This window comes from Ovis canadensis, chromosome 7, assembly GCF_042477335.2.
Source record: "Ovis canadensis isolate MfBH-ARS-UI-01 breed Bighorn chromosome 7, ARS-UI_OviCan_v2, whole genome shotgun sequence".
Taxonomy (NCBI): domain Eukaryota; kingdom Metazoa; phylum Chordata; class Mammalia; order Artiodactyla; family Bovidae; genus Ovis; species Ovis canadensis.
This window is the reverse complement of record NC_091251.1, coordinates 71,496,026-71,519,614: the sequence shown is the minus strand read 5'-3', so window position 1 is coordinate 71,519,614 and position 23,589 is coordinate 71,496,026.

Below are 23,589 nucleotides of genomic sequence, written 5' to 3'. Positions count from 1 at the left end.
GAAGAATGATCTCAGTTATGTAAATCACACAACACAAGGAAATAAGCAAAATGTTATCTCTTGATAGATACTGACCATTTTTTTTTCTATATTTTACTTTTTATAATGAGTATGTATTCCCTTTACAATCAGAAAGAGGTACCTAAACTTTTAAAAAATAATAAAGTGTATTTTATACATCATAAAATTTACTCATTGCATGAATACGATTCAATGATTTTTAATAACTTTACCAAGTGCCACAATCATCACCATAAATCAGTTTTTAGAACATTTTTATTACCCCAATAAGACTCCTCACACCCGTTACAGGTAATGCTTCTTTCCATTCTCTGCCCTAAGCTACAACTAATCTACTTTGTCTCTATAAATTTGCCTTCCCTGGACTTCCCATGTGAATAGAATCATATAATATGCGGTCTTATGTTTGACTTCTTCCAACTAGCAGGATGTTTTCAAGGTTTATCCATGCAGCGTGTATTAGTTTGTTTCCTTTTCTTGCTCAGTTTTACATTATCTAACTGAATGCATTTTGTCTATTTCTTCATCAACTGACGGACATTTAGGTTGTTTCCAGTTTGAGGCTATCATGAATAGTGCTCCTATGAGCATTCCTGTGCAAGTCTTTAGGTGGACATACGTTTTCATTTCTCTTATGTAGATATTGGGAGAGAGTGAGATATTGGGAGGAGTGAGATATTGGGTCACATAGTAGCTTTATGTTTAACTTTTTGAGAAACTATGGAATGATTTTCTGAAGTGTCTATGTTAACGTTTATAACCTCCACCCAAGAATTTAAAGTCCACTTTCAGCACTTAGACGTGCACCTGGATCTGGCTCTTTTGTCTTCTTCTCGGCTGATCTAGCTGGTGACTGAGGGGATAGTATTGCCCTATGCCATTGTCTTAGAAATTATTGAAGGTTCCTACACAGCCTCCTTCTTTCCTTAAGTTCCCAATAAACAATGAACTCTACTTGGCTTTTCTGAGCTGTGAAAAGTTTTATTACAAAGAATTTGAGAATTTGCAAAGGAAGACTAGCTTTCATCCAGTTGCCTGGCCCCTTTGGAATATTTTTATGGTTGTCCAATAGGCAGCCTTACTTTGAAAGACTCTGGTTCACTGTGGATAGAATCTCATCATCAAGAATCTAACCAACGTTGACAACATGAGCAACACTCTGCTGCTGCTGCTGCTAAGTCGCTTCAGTCGTGTCTGACTCTCTGCGACCCCATAGATGGCAGCCCACTAGGCTCCTCTGTTCCTGGGATTCTCCAGCCAAGAATACTGGAGTGGGTTGCCATTTCCTTCTCCAATAACACTCTGCTAGGTGCTATTAATTATAAAAAATAAATCCTATGTTGTCTTTGCCCTCAAGAAATGGAGAAGTTGGCTGGGAAGATAAAATGAAGCACATAAGAAACAGAGAATAGTTGGGGTCTCAACAGATTAGGGGTGCCAGTAAGTATGGGTTGGGATAAAGAACTAAAAAAGTTAAATAGGAAAAGGAGACAGAGGTTCTGGGAATTATCTTTTTTGTTGAGCATTTACTATGTGGGAGTTACTACTTTGTCCTAGTTACTGGAGATATAGCAGTGAACAAAGCAGATAAAATCCTTGCACCAGGATAGTTTACATTTTACGGAAGACATGACCAGAAGCAAAAATAAGTAAAATAGTCTATTAGATGGTAGCAGTAGAAAAACAAAGTGGGATAGGCAGTAGGGTGTATGTGTACAAATTCAAATAGAGTGGTCTTGCATCATGTCTCTTAGAAAGTTTTATATATATATATTGGGTAGGTGGAAGGAAAGTCAAGAGTGTGACAGTTAAGAGGGTAGAGTCAAAATTCCTGAAGGCCAGGAGAGGATTTATGAGCATATATGAGGAGTTTCTGTATAACCTATTCTAGAAACCAAGATACATACATTTTCCATGATTCCATGTCAAAGTGAAAATTAGCATATCATGAATAGGCATGGGTGGTACACAGACTCAAAGGATTGTCTTTTTTGGGTTTCACAAAGAGGTCACTTGGCCAGTGTGAATGCTTTGCTTTCACATATCTGCTGGCCCCTCTTCTATTAAAGTAGCCTGGGCTGAGTGGCCTTCTGGAAGGAAGAATCAAAAGAAACAAGCTAAAGTTCAAACAGGCAATACCCTGTTTAAGCTAACACCCAGACATGCTGATTGAGATGCACCAGCAGTACAAAGGCAACAGGCAAGAAAAGAAGGGCTAGGTCTTGCTTAAGAGGACAGACATACTAGGTAGCACAAAACCAGTCAGAGGGACCTGGCTTTCAGTCTCAGCATTCCCACTTAGCAGTGTCATTTTGAACATTTTCTTTAGCCTTCATTTGCCTCTGTTTCATTAACTGAAAGAAATTTGGAAAAGAGCAGCTGCTGTGAGGATTAAGTGAAATAGTATACATAAAGCATTTGGTATTAAGTTGCTACATAGTAGGTATTAAAATAAATAACTGATGGTAGTTGTCTTTTTAAAATCCAAAAGAAAACATTTGCAGTGCTAAAAATAATAAGCATTAAGCTTTCTGTAGAGCTTATTTAAAAAAAAAATTCTTACTAGCTTATAGGTCTTGAGAATGGTGGGCATAGTTTAGTAAAAAAAATGTCAAACCTCCCACTATTAAAATGAGTTTTCTCACAATCCCATTCTTTGTGAGACAGAATATGGAATGCAGTAGAACTAGACAGGAATCCCAGTCCAAGTTTGCTGACCACCAGAGGCAGGATGACATTTCCTAAGATATTTGCTGGATTAATTTTTTTCTCCAAATAATGAGTCATTATTGTGAAATATTGTTTATTGTGAAACTCTTGTGTTCCTGCCATACATACCAAAACAAAAGGTCACTTCGCAGGCACTTTGTTATAGTCAAGAACAAAAGAAAATAATATAATGCTGTGAAATGTACTGCAGCAGGGAAGACACTGTCTTGCTGTGCCTTTTAGTACTGCTTTAGTATCTGCTTAAAGTATACACATTACAAAAAAAAAAAGCAAGTGAAGGAACATTTAGTTGGACCCCATTTATGCAAAAATTATATGACTTTATATGTACAGATAATTTCTGGAAAGGCAGACAATAATTTGTTATGATTTAAGTCAGGAGTTTTCTACTTTTCATTATATTCCTCTGTGTATTCTTGAGTTTAATTTTTAAACAATGAACATGTCAGTATTTGCAGAGTGATTTTCTAAGCCATATGAAAATGCATACAGAAAAAATTTTATATTGCCAGATTGAAAGTAGGTCTTAATACCTTAGTTCTAATTTTGGGAGAAGGGATAAAAAATTGTCATCTGAAATCATTATAAAACAAATGTGTGTGTATATGCACACACAGAATTATGATAATATCATGGCCATTACTTACACCCATTCATGTTGAAAACAAGGAGTTCCCATTAAGAATTACTGCCAAGACTTCCAGGGTTACTCTGTAAATATGGGGGGACTGACCCACAGCATTTTCACTAAAATGAGAGAACACAACAGGGTTAAATCCAGAAGAAATTTTTCTGACTCATTGGCACCAGCCACACTTTTTGTTGACAGGGATCACCGCTTGTTTGTTCACCTGGATATATGCTGCCGCACTCAATTCTGCTCAACAATTTTCTTTCGTTGAGTCAGAATAATGAATGTAAGGGCTATAGCTGTACCATAAGGGGAATGGGTCCCCTGTCCCTGTACTGGGTAGGTACTCTGCTTTTAAGCCTGCACCCTCTCCTGATCTCTTAGATATTATGACAGAAAAGCCAAATAACTTTTTAAAGAACATTTGTATTAAAAAACTGGGGAGGTGGTACTTCCCTGGTGGTCCAATGGTTAAGACCACATTTCCACTATTAGGGCACAGACTCGATTCCTGGTGGAGGAATTAACATCTCACATGCACACTGCAAAATGCAGCAAAAAAAAAAAAAAAAAAAAGCTTTTCTTTTTTTTTTTTAAATTAAAGTACAGCTGATTTACACGTTGGGCCAATCTCTGCTATAAAGCAAACTGACTCAGTTATATGCATATGTACATTCTTTTACTCCTAGTCCATCCTTCCTCCTCCAGACAAATTACGTATTAGAATAAAATTACCCTGTATTTGTATAGAAAGATGGATATTTAACTAATGAAATTTAAAATTTTTTGGTAAGAAGTCTCTTGATATGGGGGTATAGTAATATGTAACCTAACCTAGAGAATACAGTCACTAATAACCCTTCTAAAAGCCCCTGAATTGCATGGCAGACATAATTAAGAATAAGCATTCAAAGTGTAAAGAAAAACCTTCCAAAATGCAGAAGTCTTAGTGAAGGCATGACAAAATGCCAGTTTTTTTTGATAGAGGCCTTCTAAGGTAGGCAGATACTGTGAATCGCGAACTTCCAGATGTTCAAGCTGGTTTTAGAAAAGGCAGAAGAACCAGAGATTAAATTGCCAACATCCTCTGGATCATCAAAAAAGCAAGAGAGTTCCAGAAAAGAATCTATTTCTGCTTTATTGACTATGCCAAAGCCTTTGACTGTGTGGATCACAATAAACTGTGGAAAATTCTTCAAGAGATGGGAATACTAGACCACCTGACCTGCCTCTTGAGAAACCTACATGCAGGTCAGGAAGCAACAGTTAGAACTGGACATGTACAGATTGGTTCCAAATAGGAAAAGAGTACGTCAAGGCTGTATATTGTCACCCTGCTTATTTAACTTATATGCAGAGTACATCATGAGAAACGCTGGGCTGGAAGAAGCACAAGCTGGAATCACGATTGCCAGGAGAAATATCAATAACCTCAGATGTGCAGATGGCACCACCTTTATGGCAGAAAGTGAAGAGGAACTAAAAAGCCTCTTGATGAAAGTGAAAGAGGAGAGTGAAAAAGTTGGCTTAAAGTTCAACATTCAGAAAACGAAGATCATGGCATCCAGTCCCATCACTTCATGGCAAAGAGATGGGGAAACAGTAGAAACAGTGTCAGACTTTATTTTTTTTTTTTTGGCTCCAAATCACTGCAGATGGTGACTGTAACCATGAAATTAAAAAATGCTTACTCTTTGGAAGAAAATTTATGACCACCCTAGATAGCATATTGAAAACCAGGGCCATTACTTTGCCAACAAAGGTCGTCTAGTCAAGGCTATGGTTTTTCCAGTGGTCATGTATGGATGTGAGAGTTGGACTGTGAAGAAAGCTGAGAGCCGAAGAATTGATGCTTTTAAACTGTGGTGTTGGAGAAGACTCTTGAGAGTCCCTTGGACTGCAAGGAGATCCAACCAGTCCATTCTGAAGATCAACCCTGGGATTTCTTTGGAAGGAATGATGCTGAAGCTGAAACTCCAATACTTAGGCCACCTCATGTGAAGAGTTGACTCATTGGAAAAGACTCTGATGCTGGGAGGGATTGGGGCCAGCAGAAGGGGACAACAGAGAATGAGATGGCTGGATGGCATCACCAACTTGATAGACATGAGGTTGAGTGAACTCCGGGAGTTGGTGATGGAAAGGGAGGCCTGGCGTGCTGTGATTCATGGGGTTGCAAAGAGTCAGACATGCCTGAGCGACTGAACTGAACTGAAGGTAGGCAGATAGATAATAATTTTCTCTGCAGTTGTCTGATGTAGAAACTATAACACTTCTACTTACACTATAATAATTTTTAATTGCTCTATGGATAGTGAATGAACCTATATATGAAGTGTGAAGAAAGATTATGGAGCAAGAAGTTTCACTTTGTTGAGCTTAACTGAAGAGACCACATGACCAACGTGGACACCCTGCTCCTATGTTACAGGACAGGACTTTTTGAAACCTCTTACTAAAACAGTTTGGGCTGACTGAGGACTAAAGTTTCTGTAAAGGAAATTCAAAAGAAAATACTAAAAATGTCTCTTCTGTCATTGTGGACCTGTAGGTCTTAACTAACCTCTCCATATTTTCTAAAATCTTATTTATTTGTGGCATATTAGTTCCCTGACTGGGGATTGAGCTCATGTCCTTGACAGTGAAAGCACAGAGCCCCAACCACTGAACTGCTGCTGAATTCCCCCCAAACCATCTTATAATCTATTCCTCTATACCTGATGTCCCTGATGTTAAACTCTAAAAACCACACCTTTAAATACACTGATTCAGTCAAAGGAAAGAAGAAACTAGCTGGATTCTGTCCTTGTTGTTATTTAGTCGCCAAGTCGTGTCCAACTCTCTGTGAGCCCATGGACTTAAGCACAGCAGGGCCCTTTGTCCCTCACCATCTCCCAGAATTGCCCAAGTTCATGTCCACTGAATCAGTAATGCCATCCAGCCATCTCATCCTGTTGCTCTCTTCTCCTTCAGCCTTCTATCTTTCCCAGCATCAGGGTCTTTTCCAATGAGTCGGCTGTTCACATCAGGTGACCAAAGTATTGGAGCTTCAACTTCAGTGTCAGTCCTTTCAATGAGTATTCAGGGTTGATTTCTTTAGGATTGAGCCGTTTGATCTCTGTGCTGTCCAAAGAACTCTCAAGAGTCTTCTACAACACCACAGTTCAAAAGCATTAGTTCTTCAGCGCTCTGACTACTTTATGATCTAACTCTCACATCTGTATATGACTACTAGAAAGACCACAGCCTTAACTTTATGAACCTTTGTCAGCAAAGTAATGTCTGCTTTTTTTTTTTAATTTTTACTTTATTTTACTTTACCATACTGTATTGGTTTTGCCATAATGTCTTTGCTTTTTAATACACTAATTTTGTCATAGCTTTTCTGCCAAGAAGCAATCTTCTTCTAATTTTATGGCTGCAGTCACCATCTGCAGTGATTTGGGAAATCTGTCACTGCTTCCACCTTTCCCCCTTCTATTTGCCATGAAGTGATGGGACCAAATATCATGATCTTTAGTTTTTTAAATATTGAGTTTTTAAGCCAGTTTTTTCACTCTTCTCTTTTACCCTCATCAAGAGGCTAATTCCTCTTTGATTTCTGCCATTAAAGTGGTATCATCTGCATACCTGAGGTTGTTGATATTTCTCCCAGAAATCTTACCAGCTTGTAATTCCTCCAGCCTGGTATTTCACATGATGTGCTCTGCATATAAGTTAGATAAACTGGGTGACAATAAATAGCATTGTTGTACTTTCTCAAGTTTGAATCAGTCAGTTGTTTCATGTAAGGTTCTAACAGTTGCTTCTTGACCCATATACAGGTTTCTCAAGAGACAAGTAAGATGGTCTGGTATTCTCTAAGAGTTTTCAACAGTTTGTTACAAACCACACAGTAAAGGCTTCAGTATAGTCAATGAAACAGAGGTAGATGTTTTTCTGGAATTCCTTTGCTTTCTCTATGATCCAGTGAATATTGGCAATTTGATCTTTGTTTTTTCTGCCTTTTCTAAATCCAGTTTGAACATCTGGAACTTTTCGGTTCACGTACTGCTGAAGACTAGATTGAAGGGTTTTGAATGTAACTTTAACAGCATGGGAAATGAGATCAATTGTCCGGTAGTTTGAACATTCTTTAGTACTGCCTTTCTTGGGAATTGGGATGAAGATTGACCTTTTCCAGTCCTGTGGCCACTGCTGAGTTTTCCAACTTGGCTGACATTTTGAGTGCAACACTTTAATAGCATCATCCATTAAAATTTCAAAAAGCTCTGCTGGAATTCCATCACCTCCACTAGCTTTATTGGCAGTAGTGCTTCCTAAGGGCCATTTGACTTCACACTCCAGAATGTCTGGCTTTGGGTGAGAGACCACACCATCGTGGTTATCTGGGTCATTAAGATCTTTTTTGTACAGTTCTTCTGTGTATTCTTGCCATCTCTTCTTGATCTTTTCTGCTTCTATCAGATCTTTCCCGTTTCTGTCCTTTATTATGCCCATCTTTGGATGAAATTTTCCTGTCTTTGACATAAATATAAAACATATATTATCAACATGTACCTGGAGAAAAACACGAGAGAAGACTCATATTAAGACTCATGAGAGAATGAGAGAAGACTCACTGTTTGGATTAGTTTGTTTTTTACTATTCTGAAAATAGGTGTTCTGAGCCAGGTTATCCACTCAGCTTCCTCCCCACCCCCACCTTACTATAAACAGATAAGCAATAATGGTTGAGGGGATGGCAGAACCCAAGCCTGGGCCACTTGAGTTAGGATATGAGTGAGAGCTGGTGCTAAAGAAAAGCGGGTTGGAGTAATGGAATAACCTACCATGGAAGAGAGAAACATGTAGAGGAAGAATGAGATGTCCTTTTACTTGGACAGCTAATGTGGAAGATGCATTACAATAGGAGCTTTAGGCAGCTGGGACCAGCTGGCTATGAGGGACCACAGAAAGTTTAGCTAATTTGCTGAGAATGTTGGGCCATCCTCTGCAATGACCAGTATTCAAACTCTATACAAAGTACTATATAGAGTACTGCAGCTCTATATTTAGTTACATAAAATCTCTTCTCATCTTGACTTCCTTAATAGAAGATTAAAGCATTCCTGGACTTAGTTATACAGTTGATTCTCATTATTTGTAGAGTTCATACTTGAGAAGTCACCTACTTGCCAAAGTTCATTTGTCAACATGAAAATCCATACTCCCAATGCTTTCATAATCATTTGTGGACATGGGTGTTGTGGTGTGATGAAAAATTGAGTCACCAGGTCGATATTCCCAGTTGAGGTTAAAGAAGGTGACATTCTGTCTTCTCGTTTCAGCTCTCTTACTGAAAATGACTGTCTACTTCAAGATCTATCTAGAGCTATGTTTTTACATCTTTGTGCTTTTTGTTGATGATTTCACCGTTTAAAATGGCACCCAAGCACAATGCTGAACGGCTATCTCGAGTTAAACGTTTTGGGTGAGTTAATAAATCAAGTGTCTTAAATACGGTATCTTTAAACAGAAACGCACATAAAATAAGGCTATGTACTGATCAGCTGAGAAGTTAGTTTAGAACTGGAGAAAAACTTAATGAATGCGTGTATCAGTTTCTTAGGACTGTGATTAAAATGATCACAAACTTGCTGTCTTACAACAACAGAAATTTATTCTCTCACAGTTCTGGAGCCAGAAGTTCAAAATCAAGATATTGTCAAAGGGCCACACTTTCGCCAAAGGCTTTGGGTGAAATTCTTTCTTGCCTTTCTCCTCGCTTCTGGTGGGTCTTGGCATTGCTTGGTGTGGGGCAGCATAACTCAAATGTCTCCTCTGTCTTCACATTGCCTTCTTCCTTAGGTGTCTCTGTGTCCACATGCTCCTCTCTCTTCTCTTAGAAACACCCAAGTTATTGAATTTAGAAACTATCCAAAATCTAGCATGCTTTCATGTTGAGATCTTCAACTAATTACATCTGCAAACACTCTGCTTCAAAAAAAAAATTACATTTTGCAATCTATGTGTATGTGAATTTTAGGGGGTAACTTTCAACATATTATAACAAATTATATACAGTTGAAGAAAGAATAGAACCTTTGGAGAATGTGCAAGAACAGTCAAAGCACAGAAAAGCAAAAAAGAAAAGAAAAAAGTGCAGTGGGGGGGGAGGAAAAACATCAAAATTAGGATAAGAGATATAGATGAGATAGTCTAACATGTTTATTTGAAGTCTCAGAAGGAAAGGAGTGCAGTTAATACTACAGTGTGTATTTGAAAGTTACTAAGAGAGCAGATCTTAAAAATGCTTATCAGAAGAAAAATTATACCTATGTGAGGTGATGGATGTTAACTAAACTTATTGTGGTAATCATTTTGAAGTTGAATAATAATGCTGTACCTGGTGGCTCAGACGGTAAAGTGTCTGCCCGCAATGTGGGAGACCTGGGTTTGATCCCTGGGTCAGGAAGATCCTGTGGAGAAGGAAATGGCAACCCACTCCAGTACTCTTGCCTGGAAAATTCCATGAACTGAGGAGCCTGACAGGCTACAGTCCATGAGGTTGCAAAGAGTCAGACACGACTGAGCGACTTCACTTCACTTCTACACTTTAAATGAATGCAATGTTATGTATTGAGTTATATCTCAATAAAACTGGGGAGGGATGATACAACAAAAATCACAAAACAAAAACAAACTTAGATTTCTATTTCCAGTGTAAATATCTTTCAAAAATGAAGGTGAAATAAAGATCTTTTCAGATAGATAAAAACCAAGAGAATTCTTCATCTGGTGATCTATACTAAAGAAAGTGCCACAGAGTTCTTCTAAGGTGAAAGGAAAAATTATCTCAAATGGAAGGTCAGACATACAACAAGGAATAGAGAGCAAGACTACTGGTAAATATGTGGGTGAATCAAAATAAATACTACTGTATAAAATGACAATAGTACTGTCCTAAGGGGCTACATATGTACATGTATATAGGAGAAGGGAGTGACTATTAAAATATACAACAATAACAAATAAGTAATGGGGAGGGAGACTATAAAATTTTTGCAATGACTAGAAACATAATTTGAGAAACCAAGAATCCATGTTATGTGGTTCCCTGGTGACTCAGTGGTAAAGAATTCACCTGCCAATGCAGGAGAAATGGGTTCAATCCCTGGTCCAGGAAGATCCCAAGTGCATGGATCGATTAAGCCTGTGTGTCACAACTATTAAGCCTGTGCTCTAGAGCCCGGGAGCCGCAACTACTGAGCCCATGGACTGCAACTACTGAGCCCATATACCACAACTACTGAAGCCTAGAGCCCGTGCTCTGCAACAAGTGAAGCCAGTGTAATGAGAAGTCTGCTCACCACAACCAGAGAGTCGCCCCTGCTTGCCACAACTAAGCCCACACAGCAACGAAGACCCAGCACAGCCAAAAATAAATAAATTATATACATATAAAAAAGAATTCATGTTATAATCTCTACTATAACCACTTAAAGAAAGGGAAAAGTGTATGTAACTTTTAAATTAATAAAAGGAAAAAAACACACTAATGAGAAATAATAAGTTCAAAAGTAGACAGGTCAGAAAAAGGAATACAGATCAGGTGGGACAAAAAGAAAGTACATAGTAAAATGGTAGACTTCAACTCAAACATATCAGTAATTACTTCAAATATAAATGGACTAAATGCTCCTAATAAAGCTGTCAGACTGATTAAAAAAAATCCGCAAGCCCTGTTATATGGTGTTTATGAGACACATCTAAAAGATGAAAGGTTGACATTAAAAAATAGAAAAATCATATACTCTGAAACACTAATATAAGAAAATACATATATAGACTTTAAGGCAAGAAATATTACCAGGGACAAAGAGGGATACATTATAATGAAAGAGATTTAATTTACCAGGAAAACAAACATTCTAAGTTTCTGTGTATCTAAAAGCATGGCCTCAAAATAAAAAAAGAAAAAATAGAAACAAATAGTAAATAGTCTACAATAATATAAGCAGAATTAATGGATTTGACCAACAAGAGTTTTAAATGAGCATGATATTCTTAGGTTTCACATCAAATATGCTAAATCTGGAAGAACCATTTAAAAACTAGAGATACAAAAACATTCAGTGAATGGGCTGCAGGAGAGAATGAATATAACTGAAGAACAACTTAGTAAGCTGGAATATTAGGTCAAAAAGGCAGATAGATCTGGAAGGGGAAACAAGTTGGAAACAATGAGGAAAAAGTTAAATTCATGAAAGACAAGAGTGTAAGTGTCAACATGCATTTAACAGCCTTTCAGGAATGAAAGAAAAGAGTGAACACAAGGGAAGAAATTGGTGTGCTGTCACATGAAGTCATGATGAGTTTGACACGGCTTGGCAACTGAACAAAAAACAATGAGTAATAATTTTCTAGAATTAAATATAGATATAAATCCTTATATTGAAAGAATGCCAAACAGGCTGGATAATAAAAGCAAAACAAACTCCTCACCCAAAAATATTAAAATAAAATTACATTAAAAACAGAATTTTATGATCTTTGAAAAAGCATATATAGATTACAGGCAAAGGAACAAGAATCAGACCGTTTCTCTATTGGCAAGACTGAATGCAAAAAAGACAAAAGGATATTGTGCTTAAAGTTTTTTTTTAATTTAAAAAGTCTTTATTTTTAATTGAGGGATAATTCCTTTACAATACTGTGTTGGTTTTTGCCATACATCAGCATGAATCAGCCATAGGTATAAAGTGTTTAAAGTTTTGAAGAAAATAAATTAAACAGAATTTTTTTTAGTTAAATTATCATTTATAGGTAAAGATGAGTCAAACATATATAGGCATATTAAGGACTCAGAGCAATTACCACAAAGAGATTCTTTCTGAATGCATTCAGCAAGAAATAAATAAAGACTGTTTCTTGTTTTCTAAATAAGCAATGACCAATGTGTTCAAATACATTCACAGCATTCAGAAATTAAAACTTTATCTAAAGGATTTCAACATGATGGTTGGGGTGAAAGAAATAGGCCAGAAGGGGGGGCAGAAATGTGAAGGTACTTTATTTTGTTGATAAGAAGACATAAAACACATGGATATAGAGATAAGTTCTAGGATGTACCATCATAATAAAATGTTAATATCTGAAGAAGTTGGGTGAGGAGTATCTGTACAATCTTCTATGAATTTAAAATTATTTCAAAACTAAACTGTTGAAGGAAAAAATATCAAGATAATTTTTTGAACTTGTAAAATAAACTCCAAAAGACAGAGGACCTTTCCATTGAATTTTAAGATGTTAAAATCCAGCAAAATGTTGTCCACAAGATGCTCTTGTCCAAAGAAAAATGAAGGAATATGAAGAGATTGAAAAGAGAGAGTAATACCAGGAAAATATAAGCAACAACAGCAAAACTAAAGAAGCAATTTTAATGAGACAAAACAGATCATATGGAAAAAATCATAAGGGACATGTTCATAAAGCAACAAGATACAACAATCATGAACATATATGCTGCTAACAATTATGCCGTCAAATACATAAAGAAACAAGTAACAGAATTACGGGAAGAAATAAATCAAGTTATATTTGGAGATTTTAACAAATTCCTCTACGAAATTGACATATCAGCAAAATAAAAAAATAAAAAAGCCTACAGAAAAACATAGAAGACTTGAACAACAAGTAACATGCTTGACAAAATAGTTTAAAGAATGTTACAGAATATATATTTTAATACATCAATGGAACAATTATAAAAATTTGTCTATATGAAGCTACAAAGCAAATTTCAGTCTGTTTCTATGAATTCATACTATACAGACTATGTTCTCTAAATTGCATGTATTAAAATGAAAAATCAACAACAAATCAAAAATCACATATCAAAATGAAAATATTCTATAATGTTTGGAAACTAAAAATAATCCTTACACTGAATATTATTGGCTTAAAAAGGAAATTAAAGTCAACTAAAACTTTACATGTTAAATAAAAAGTTTTGAGCAAATTATCAATAAACAAAGTTTGAAAATGATTCATCTCAAAAAGCCAGAAAAAGAGTAAAAAACTGTATGTTCAAAGAAATGAAAATAAAGGGAATAATATAGATTGGAGCAGAAATCAATGACAGATCAACAAAAACAACAGTCAAGATGAACAAAAACTGGGACTCTGGAAAGGCTAATAAACAAAATACAGGACAAAAAGTGGGGAGTAAGCATAACTTTATGCTTATAATAAATATACTATATATTTAATGAGCATAAATATCCTAAAAAATTTGAAGACCTAGACAAAATATATTTCTGAAAACAAATGTAATGTTAAAATGACAAAAGATGAAGCAGAACAGTTAAACAGAATAATAATATTTGAAAGGATGAAAATTAAAGGAATTAAATAATTTAAAAATATTACTATTTCTCAAAAGTTTCAGTCCAAACAGCATTAAAAGTGAGTTCTTCCAAAAAAGAGATTATGCTCATATTACATACATTGTTCTAAAAAATAGAGTGAAAGTTGTCTATTCTCTTTATAATATTAAAAAAACTCAACTGATTAAGAATAGTTCATAAATAGCAAATTATAGTTCAATTTCACTTGAAAACATGATGGAAAACCACTAAATAAAATGCTGACTGGTAAGTCCAACAATATTGAAAAAGAATATATAATCATCTGTATTCTAGAATGGAGGAATGAGTTAACATTTGAAAATCTGTCAAGTGTAATTCATTACATGAATGGACAAGAGACAAATCATACGTTCATCTTACTAGGTCCAGGGACATTTAACAAATCTCAAAACCTATTTGTGATTAACACACTACACACACACACACACACACATACCCTCTCAGGAGACTAGAAATAGAAGGAAACTTACTTTATTGAGTGCTAACTCCCCTAAGATGACCATAAATCTCATACCTAATGGAGACTTTTTCTTTGAGACAAGACTGATGGCCGTTATCACTACTGTTTCATTTGTTATTGGAGACTCTGAGCAATGAAGTGAGATTAGACAAAGTAATAAAAGGAATAGGGATGGAAGGAAATGCATAAAAATATAATTATTTTCTTAATAATGTGATTATCTACATAGAAAACACAGGTAAATCAACAGACTGTTAATAGGAAAAGGTTCAGCAAGGCTGACAGATACAACAGTATGCAAATATCAGTACCATTTTGTCCCAACAATAACCAACTAACAATGTTTTAGGTAATAAGAGAACATGAACTAGAAAGATTTAGAAATTATTATAACAAAGAATGCTCAAGATCTTTATAGAGAAAAACTAAAAACTAAGATGACATACAAAGAGACAAATTAACCTCTAAATTTAATAAATTCCAATTAAAACTCTATAGGACTTTAAGGGAACTAACAAACTGACTCAAAAATTGATTCAAAAGTAATACAGAAAAATGAAGGTCCACAATTACTAAACTGATTTTCAAAATAAACAGCAAACTGGGTGGGGAGATTCTTCTGTAATTAAGACATTACTCAGCTCAGTGGCTCAGAGGTTAAAGCGCCTGTCTCCAATGCAGGAGACCCAGGTTCGATCCCTGGGTTGGGAAGATCCCCTGGAGAAGGAAATGGTAACCCACTCTAGTATTCTTGCCTGGAGAATCCCATGGACGGAGAAGCCTGGTAGGCTACAGTCCACGGGGTCGCAAAGAGTTGGACACAACTGAGCGACTTCACTTTCACTTTCAGCTCAGTAATAAACACATAAAGTGAATAAAACAATGGTAAAGTAACAAGTGGGAATTCCCCAGTGGCTCAGCACTAAAGAATCTGCCTCTGATGCAGGAAATGCAGGTTCGATCCCTAGGTTGGTAAGATCCCCTGAAGACGGAACTGGCAACCCACTCTAGTCTTCTTGCCCAGGAAATTATGGACAGAGGAGCCTGGCAGGCTACGGGCCATGGGGCCACAAGGAGTTGGACACAACTGAGTGACTAAATAACAAAGGAACAATTAGAATAGTAAGCAGATTTGAGAGTTTAGAAACATATCCTTTGCATATGGAGAAACCTGGTAGTTGAAAAGGTAGCATCACTAATCAGTAAAGAATAATTTAATAGATAGCACTGAGGAAATTAGCTCATAACACAGAAAAGATAAAACTTGATTGCTACCTCAAATTATACACAGAAGTAAACTCCAAATAAGGGAATTCCCTATAAAAGAATCTGCCTGCAACGCAGGAAACCCGAGTTTGATCCCTGGGTCAGGAAGATCCCCTGGAGAAGGAAATGACAATCCACTCCAGTATTCTTGCCTGGAGAATCCCATGGCTAGAGGGGCCTGGTGGGCTACAGTCCATGGGGTCACAAAGAGTTGGACATGACTGAGTGACTAACATACACACACAAACTCCAAACAAAGGACTAAACATAAATGGATTAACTATAAAAGAACATTTTTGTAGTACTTAGTTTAGGAAAAAGACTTCTTAAATAAGATCCAGAAAAGTATGGATAGGGAGAAAAAGTAATAGGGAGAAAAAAATGGATAGATTTAATATCAAAATGAAAGATTTCTGTTCAATGAAGGAAACTGGAGATAATGCTTCAGAGAACATTTGCAAATCTGAAAAACTGATAAGGAGTTATTATGTAGAATATAGTAATACAGCGATGTCCCACAAATCAGGAAAAAAGAGAAAGCTAGGAACAGAATGTTAAAAGTAGTCCACAGAAAGGGAAACCTGAATTGCTAGTAAGTGTATGAAGAGATGTTCAAGCTAATTAGTGATTATAAAAGTGCAAATTAAAATTAACAGTGAAATATCACTTTAGGAAGTCAGATATTATTAAGGATAGGACAGGAGAAATTGGAACCCTCATGCACTACTAGATGGAGCATAAATGGTGCATCCATTTTGATGAGTAACCTGGCAGCATTTAGCACAATTAAGTATTATGCCCCAAGTCCCCCATTTCCACATATACACTCCAGAGTAACTTTTGTACAAGTCCAAAATATTTGTCACAGAATTATTTGCTGTAGTAATGGTATGAAAGGAACACAGATGTCTATCACTAGAGAAATGGAAAGGCAAATTGTGGCAGATGGAAGAGATAAAATAGGAGCAGTAGACTTAGAAATAATAAAAAAACAAAAATTGGTATCATTTATGGAAGCTAAAAATATGCATATTATTTTCCCAACATATACATGTATCTAAATAAACATAAGGAAAGTAAACTGAAAAAACATGACAGTGTACCATATGCTAAGGAATATGATTTTCTCAATTCTGAATACTTGAGGTTAAAAAGAATTACTCAACAAATGAAACTGGCGCCCAGAGAGGTAAAGGGACAAGGTCTTAATCACGATAGCTGAAGACGTGTCTCCACTCCCTAGGTCTTTCTGCTTTACCTCTCCTCTCCTCTGGGAAGCTGCAAAAGGCATTTTTAAGATGAAAACCAGTCTGAGAGTTCACATACTTTGTCCTTAGCACAATCTCACTTGTCATTTGGTTCCTTTTGATGGCAGAAAATGACTACTGTAGTTCTGAGATCTGAATATCTGCACGTTTAATTATTCAAATTGCTTCACGGGCATTCAAGTGTATAAGCAAATATACGTTCCTCTTTACATGCTTAAATCATTCAGTCGTTATCTCTTTGTGACCCTGTAGACTGTAGCCCGCCAAGCTCCTCTGTCCATGGAATTCTCAAGGCAAGAGTACTGGAGTGGGTAGCCATTCCCTTCTCAGGGGAGCTTCCGACCCAGGGATCAAACCTGGGTCTTCTGCACTGCCGGCAGATTCTTTACCACTGAGCCACCAGGGAAGCCCTTAATTGTTACACCATTATTTACATTTGAACTAGTTCCTTGAAGATAAATCCAAACATTTCAAGAATTCATTATTTTGGTGACGTTAACATTCAGCTATATTGATATCCCAAGATATAATGAAAGTACATAAGCTGAAAGGGTGTTGCTTACATATTTTATGAATCCATTCTTCATAAGCACTAGATTTGACAGCTTTTGTAGGAATATTAAAAAAAGTTAGGTTAAAGCTTTGGATTTCTTATAATTTCATAGTTAAAAGGCATCAAAGATTTTTAAATTAAGCACATAAATTTAGTGTTAGAAAAGAGGAAAATGGGTTTTAAAATATTTTATAGGAAGAGACACTTCAGAAGGCTGTTTGTTATTGTCTGGAGTTTCGATCTGCTGTATTTCAAATTTTCCCATTATCCTACCTAACATTCAGAAGATGTAAAAAATATGGACTAAACGAAAGACAGCGACTGGTCCAGTTGAAGAGCTGAAACACCTTCATCACTCCACTAAAGATGCTCATTAGCATCACCAAAGACTTGTATTTTGCTAAATCTGAGGCCCCTGCCTCTTCACTCCTGTCATCTTATTTAACCTCACAGCAGCATTTGGTTGTTGATCTCTCTTTGAAATTCCTAGTTTTGGTTATACTACTCTCTTTATGATCAAGCTCCTAGGTCACTTTTGTTTCTTTTGCTGGCTCAGCCTCTTGCCCAGAAACACGCTTCCTCAGTCATCCCATTTCATTTAATACTATTATCTACCTGTTTTTCAGTAAGAAACCTGGGAGCCATTCTTGATGTCTTTTTCCTTTACAACCTTCAGACTAATTCTAAGCAAGTCCTGTTGCCTATCCTGATTCTGTGCTCTTTCCAAATCCTAGTCTAAAAAGCCTCTATTATATGTCCCAGACTTCTGCAATGGACTCCTCAGTGTCTCCCAGATCACAAAACTGCCCCCAATAATTAATCATTTCTCCACACAAGAGCCAGAATCTTCTTTTAATATTATATACATACGAATTTAAAATTTCCAGTGGCTTTCCACTGTATTTAGAATAAAATCTCAAACCATCTGGTCCTCAAGCCGTTCTCTCCTCTTAATATTACACTCTACCTTTCTTGAATTTTATACCTGGCCTATCTCAGATGTACTTAACTGCTCTGCCTGGACTGCTCTTCCTGTAGATCTGCAGAGCCAACCCATTTTCTTACTCTTTGTGTGAAACTTTCATATCCTCAGAGATGCCTCCCCATTTTAACTGATTTGATAGAATTTTTTCTCTATCTGAAATCACCTGTTTCTCCCTATAGAACTAAGTTCTTTGAGCACAGGGATAATTTTGTTCTTTATGGTGTCCTTCAACCTTAGGAAATATCACATAGTCCCTAGCATATAGTAGGCACATAATTTTTATCTGTTAAATAAACAGATGGGAGTTAGAAAAAGTGCATGTTCCCTCAGTATCTAAGTACTTTTAGATTTTTTTCCCCCTCTCTGACTGGTGAAGATGATTATGAGAAAGCAGAAAGACCAAGTTTTAAATACCAACCTACACAATAAAGTACATCAGCTTGTGGTCTATACTCATTCACAATACAACTCGCTTTTAACAGGTCCAAGACAGGCAACCTTTCTTCAGTTGAAGGCCATTAACCCTCAGAAGATTAACCATAACAATAAAATTAAAAATAGGTTTCTGGAAAGAAAACTGCAAATTTCCATTCATTACTCTTAAAATGGAGTAATTTTAAGGGGCTGTAAAACCGTTAAATACAACAAACCAAAACACGAGTGAAATACTAGATGTATGGTGCTTGCTTAGTTCCTTGCTGGGATACTACTACTAACTCATGCCCCTTCCACTGTTTCCAATGCTGCTGAAACAGGAAGCAGTTAAGCTGCCCCACTCTTTCCCTCCTATTGCCACAACCTGGAAGGCCCAACAATTTGAAATGTGCCCTTAACATTGGTTTTATGCATTTAAACTGTATCTTTGCCACAGGGTTATTAAAGTTTTTTTACTTTCAAAAGCTGACTGCATTACTGTACTTAGAGATCAGGGTTGACCCATTCTTCTAGGTTGAAGGTCACACCTGGGAACAATATTATTTTTACTTACAAAAAAAAATTTCATTAGTGGTTTCTTAGACTTTGCAGCCCTTGAAGTGCTCATTTTAGAGGATCAGAATAGGGATTTGGGAGAGTACATTTCTTCCCCCACTTGACTTAATTTCCTGCTTAGAAGTGTTTAATTTTATACTGAAGGCTTAATTCCTGAGACATTTTCTTGCAACATGAATTATTCCATGACAGATCATTAAACAGGGATCAGGAGAGGCCAACACTTCTATGAATGCTGCAAAGCTGAACAAAGTAATCTTAAAAGTGGAAAATATTTAAATCTTGATTTCCAAACTAAATAAGTAAGATTTTCAGTACTGCTTTCTGAGAAACATACTTAAAATATTTTAAAAGCTATTTTATTGAAGTATATATATTGAGTTATTTGATCAAATACATAAAGTGCATTGTTTAAAGCCATTGTGCTGGTCTTGCGCTAATTAATATTTACACAGAAAATATCTAAGAGTCACATCATGTAATTTTTATTACTGATAAAGAATGTGTACTTCCAGTCAAAAATCCTTGAGTATCTAAGTCTTAAAGCCTCTTGTAACTCATCATGCACTTATCAGCCGATTCTCAAGAGTTAATCTGTGAGACTTCCAATTTCAGACAGACATTCTCTGCCATGCTCTTAGTCACCTGCTTCCTACCACCGAGTGAGTTCAAGGAATTTAGGTCATTTTTAACACTAGTTTAAGAAGAAAATTCAGAAAACTCATAATGCAAACAACTATGAACAAATTGCAAAATCACATGTTTGCATTTCCCGTAACATTCCATTTCTTTGTTGATATATAGTTTAATTACCCTCAGCATTATTTAAAAATAGATGCATAAAACTTACTATTTTAGTAAATAGCAGAAGGCAAACATCTTAACAAAAATTAGATATTCAACACAGCACTAATATGTTACTAATTCAGTAAGCATGCAAAAACTTCTGACAACTTCATGGGATGATTAAAAGTTCTAGATTACTTTAGCTCCATAAACTCATAGGATAATATCCAAAAAACCCAACCTTTATCATTTAAAGATGCCTTCTTTCAGAATTAACAAACAACCTAATACCTCTAGATTAAATCTGGACACCGTCTTCCACATGAAACCTGTCATAACACAGAAGTTACTGGTACACTGGCCATTCTTTCAGTGATGTATGCCTGAGTAAGAAACAAGTGATATTAAATTATGGAAACTGGAAAAAAAATTACTGTGATGGACTGGGGAGTGAATTTTTTACTCCTACAAATATGTATACACCAACAAACATACACACAATAGTACTGGCTAGCCATTAGTGTGGTTATCCCAAGCATATTTACAATATAAAATCCTGGCCAAGAAGAAAGTTGGCCCCAAACAGTAATGTAAGTATTTAAGAAACAATTTTTTTTCTTGCCTATCAAAGGGTTTTTAAGGTATAGTTAGCATCTACCTTTGATATCTAAGATTTGATGGCAAGAGCTGACTTTTAATTATTTTAACAGGTTTAAAAATAACATATGACACTAAAGAAGTAAAATTTATAAGACCACACATTAGTTTCTTCTTGGATATTATCAGGTTAAACAAATCTTTTCAGATTTAAAAACAGAGTGACACTAAACTTTGAGGATATTTAGAATTCACTGACACAGTTGTTCTGTGGTACTTACTATCATTAAACATAAATTCTCCAAATGGCACTATTCCAACTTTCCTAAAAATTCCAAAACTTAAACCTTTTCAAATCTCATTTAGTGATTCAAAGTGAAGTAAACACAATTTTTGAATCATTGGTTAACCCATGCTCTTAAGGGCACACACTAGCTAGAAGATACGTAGTAAAATCTAATTATCTACAGTTAAGCAGAACTTCTAATACACTGATATTGGAAAGTTTATTTCTGTATGACTACATGAAGGAAGTTTTTACAAATTATCCTACTTAGAACTATCGAAATGAATATAGGATACTACCTGAAGAGGATTAGGAGGGGAAAAAGAACCTAATACAAAGAAACAAAAACAAGCAAAGCCTCCAAAAAAAAAAAAAGGTGGGGGAGAGGAGATAAATTTTGAATTTTGGTCACACAATAGAAGACCAAAATCATTCAGCTTCAAGCTCTGAGACCTGACATCCAGCCTCTTGTTCTAAGTCCCTATTCTAAGTATTTACACTCTGAAACAAAATAGTCAAAAGTCAATTCCTTAAAATGTTTTATGTCAATTATATCTAAAAACAACTATCAAAATACATAAGCCAATTCCTTGCTTTGTTACATCTAAGTTCAAAACCATGTTTATCTCCTTCCAAATGTTATAAATTCTACATAAAAATGAAATCATCTCATATAAAGAATGAAATTCCTAGCTTTACTAGAGATTTGTACACTCTAGTTTTTGCTTTTCTATTTTAAAACAAATGGAAATTTCTGAGGTTTATTTAAAGCAGTATTAGAGTAAGATTATTTTTAAAAAGCAGGCTTGATAAATAAATGCTTAGAGTATTTCTAAGTCCTTACAAAAAAAAAAAGTAAGAGGAAAATACCAGGCAAATACCTTTTTATTCTTGGAGTAAACTGTTATTCTACACCAGCATAATCTGCTTCTTTGGACACCCTTACTCCCAGCCCCAACACAAAAGAAAAGTGCACTTACCTGAGTTTACTGAGGAATTATAAACACTACTGATTAAAAATGAAGACTGCTTTAAAAATATTTACTATCATAGATATTTTAAATATAAGAAATAGCTATTTTTTAGTCAGTGACAAACTGGTATCCCATTATAAGGTGATAAAAAATACACTGCCCACAGTGTCACCCATTTAAAACAGGGTTCATTAAATCTACAGTCCAGGTAAAATCAGATTCTTAGTAGTCTTGAAAGACACTATAACCTTTAGTTTGAAGGGATTCCTGTAATGAAAGCAATTCTTAGTACATTCATAAATATCTTTTAAAAAAGTTATATTACATCAGATGTAGAGGAAAATATTTAATCAACAACTGAAAAATTAATGTAAGAGCTAGAATGAGTAATGGAAATCCAGTTCCTGAAACAGTATCTATTCGTGGCAGCCTGTGAAGTGAGTTTATCCAGGTTTAGAAGCAAAAAGAAATATGGTATAAGCTACTTGTTATTACAGTTCTCAGAAAAGAGGGCCAGATTTAATGAGCAACTTAAATACTAAGAATTTGCCAATTTTTTTTGTTTACTTTTCTTAAATTTAGTTATATTTTAATAAGCAATCTCTTAAGAGTTCACCTCTAAAAGATTTGATGCACAAAAACACAGAAAATCTTCAAAGGTGGGGGGGAAAATGTAACAAACAGTTTTAAGTTAGGCTGTTAAGATTTACCAAAAACCTGTGTTTAAAAACAAACAGGACAAGTGATTAAAAAAAAAAAACAAATCCATATTTAGGGAATATTAAACAAAGCCTATGTGATACATACAATTACAATAAATGAAAGATTATAGTGTAACCTTGGATACTGTTAGCTACTAACCCTAACTTTCCAAAAATAACAAGTGCACGCTTTCCCTCTAGAAACCGGAAGATGCACCACTGCACACAGCAAAGATACCACAGGAGAACTGGGCCTGTTACAACTTGGAGGATAGGGTTAAAGATTAAACTGTATTTCAAATCCCCTGAATTCTAATTCCATCAATTCAAACATAAGCAAAGTCTTTTTTCCAATTATATCACATGCATACATATTTGAATACAGGCACAGAAACTTGTCATTTTTATTTGGGTAACAAGAGTTTCTAAATTATGTTGAAAAATAAATCCTAATTATGACCACTCCTGTTAAAAAAAAAAAAAACTCTGCACATTTTCCACAAATGATTTATGCAAAAGAGAAGAAAATACACATAGTTTTATAATATCTTAAACTTTTTTATTCCCTACCAGAGACATTGTCTTTCATTTTCTTTCAGTTTTCTACATTTTCAAGTTGCACCTGTATTTAATACTGCTTTAATCTGCTAAAGACATTAACTGATTGCTCTCCTAAATCTAAGGATTATATAGTTTTAGTATAAATATATATCACATATTTTCGTAAAATTTTGACAAAATTGAATAAGCATGCCTTGTTTTAAGTCCATGCTCCTTCCACTGTTTATAAAATCTGATTTAAAGTTCAAAAATTCTTGGTTGTCATTCTTTAGCTATAACAGTCTTCCTTCTTAACTGCCACTCACTTTTTTACATAATAACAAGCAATAGAAAAACCAAAGAAATTATCTTAATCTTAGTTCTTCCTT